Source organism: Chaetura pelagica, unplaced genomic scaffold, assembly GCF_000747805.2.
Source record: "Chaetura pelagica isolate M959 unplaced genomic scaffold, ChaPel_1.0 scaffold123, whole genome shotgun sequence".
Classification (NCBI taxonomy): domain Eukaryota; kingdom Metazoa; phylum Chordata; class Aves; order Apodiformes; family Apodidae; genus Chaetura; species Chaetura pelagica.
In genome coordinates this window covers 1,692,153-1,694,487 of record NW_009953295.1, presented here as the reverse complement: position 1 = coordinate 1,694,487, position 2,335 = coordinate 1,692,153, and positions in this window count along the sequence as shown.

The following is a 2,335-nucleotide window of genomic DNA, read 5'->3' as shown; positions in this document are numbered from 1 at the left end:
GTTTTTTTATGTATATACCCTAGTGTTAGGAGTATAATAGCTTGCTTAAGAGAGAAGTGAGATACCTGCACATTCCAGTGACACCTGGGCTGGTTTTATGGTCCAAGAAACTGAGGAACTTAATTGGGCTCCATCTGGGGGATCCGAACATGGAGCAGGATTTACGGCCAAGATAAGGCACAACAAAGCCATTTGTATCTTGCTCCTCGGGGCAGGAGTCTATACCAACAGGTATAGACCATTTTGGTAATTGGGAAGACAACCAAGGGGGCAAGAAAGGTCAGAATTATACCTTAAAAGGTAAATAATAAACTGCTAGAATGGAATGTGTAAGCAGGGGCATGAAACTTACAGGATAATTAGAAGCGTAGGATGGGCTGTAAACCCTGGGCTACCCAGCCAGTGGGAAAACAGGAGGGAACTTGCATTGAATAAACCGTTATTCACCTTACTGTGGGTGTACCTGCTTGTTTAGGTCACTCATTCTTGCAAGAGTGTAAATAAACTGTGCTTTGCTGAAGGATCTTTTTGGGCCTGTTCATTGGCACCACAAACGTTTCTCACAATAACCAGTACCAGTCACCTAGTACTGCCCATGCCTTGGGAAAGGGTTCAGCCAAAGGACACTAAGAGCAACCACCAAAGACCCCCACTAAAAACCCTAAGAGGCTTAAAGCACATGTGTAATGAGAATGCAACTATAATTAGTTCCAGGAAATCTGATGTATAGTAGGACAGTATAATCCTTGCATGTTGTCACTTGAGGCATGCATGTTAGGAGGAACGGCCCCCCATGCATCCAGTGCTGTAATAAGGAATGTTTCCCTTCTGAAACTTAAATACAAGTGTTGGAGATTTCCCTCAGCAACTGAATTTTATGGTAAGAGACTCCTCTAGGCAGCTCCGCTGGTGGGCTTGGCAATGGGTTCGGAAGGAGCTTTGCATTGAAAATAAGGTGGCATCATCCCCCCAGCTGTTTAAGTAGGGCAAAGACATCTGTTTTGTTACACCTCTGTTAGTTACTATGAGAAAGTACAAAACGTCGCTGCTGCTACACGCAGGAGCTTTGCAGCCAAATTAAACAGGATCTAAAAATTTGCCCGTGTAAATTCATCTGCAGTAACAGAGAAACCTGCTACCTGCTCATTTGAGCGGGTAATCTGCTCATGTGTCGAGAAGCAGACAAGGGAATTACAAATAACAATGTTAGTTAACCATGTTGTCATTAGTTTGTGTAGAGAGTCCAGAGGAGGGCCATGAAGATGATCAGAGATCTGAAGCAACCACTTCAACGGAGACTGTCTGAGAGACTTGGGGCTGTTCAGCCTGCAGAGGAGAAAGCTCTGGGGAGACCTCACAGCTGCCTTCTGGTACCTGAAGGGGCTACAGGAAAGCTGGGGAGGGAAGTTTTACAAGGGCTTGTAGTGAGAGGACAAGGGGAGATGGATTGAAACCAAAAGAGGGGAGATTTAGATTAGATATTAAGAAGAAATTCTGGAAATTGAGCGTGGTGGGACACTGACATAGGTTGCCCAGGGAAGTTGTTGATGCCCCCTCTCTGGAAGTGTTGAAGACCAGGCTGGATGGGGCTCTGAGCAACCTGATCTAGTGGGAGGTGTCCCTGCCCATGCAGGGGGTTGGAACTGGATGATCTTCAAGGTCCCTTCCTACTCAAACTGTTCTATGGTTCTAGTAATTTGAAGCACTTGGTGCATTTTGCAAAGTTACGAGGTGCAGGCAGCAGGTGATGTAATGCAAAGTCTTGGTTTGAGCCAGGGCAGAACCAATTTTCTTTCTAGAGATTTTACATGTCGGTAAGTTCTCTTCCAAGTAGCACTTGCTGCAATTAACAGCGTGTTTTCCAGGCAGCGTCTGCTTCCAGGGCTGATGGTGCTCGATGTTACAGTTACCACTGGAGGACGGGAGGCAGAACCAAGGTCACCAGAAGGAAAACTGGTTCTGCCCGGGCTCAAACCAGCACGCACACAAGTGGCAAAAAAATACACGCACATGGGACAAGTCACAGATGTCAGATCACGTCGCTTAATTGCGACAGACACGCAGGTTGCGGATGTTCAAGAACGACGTGAGTGCACGAGGAGGCCGCGTAACAACACGGACTGATGTGGCTTCGTGCGCTGATCTCAGAGCCGCCCTCCGGCAGCCGAGGCGGTTCGTCCTCCTGCGCGTCCCGAGGCCCTCGCAGCTCCCGCTGCCTCCCGGTTTCCCTGGGAAAAGCCGCTTTTCCCTGGGATTCGCGCGCCCGCGGCCCCGGTGGGCGGGGCCACACGAGGCTCTGCCCCTCGATGCTCCACCGCCCCCCCCCCAGGTCCCA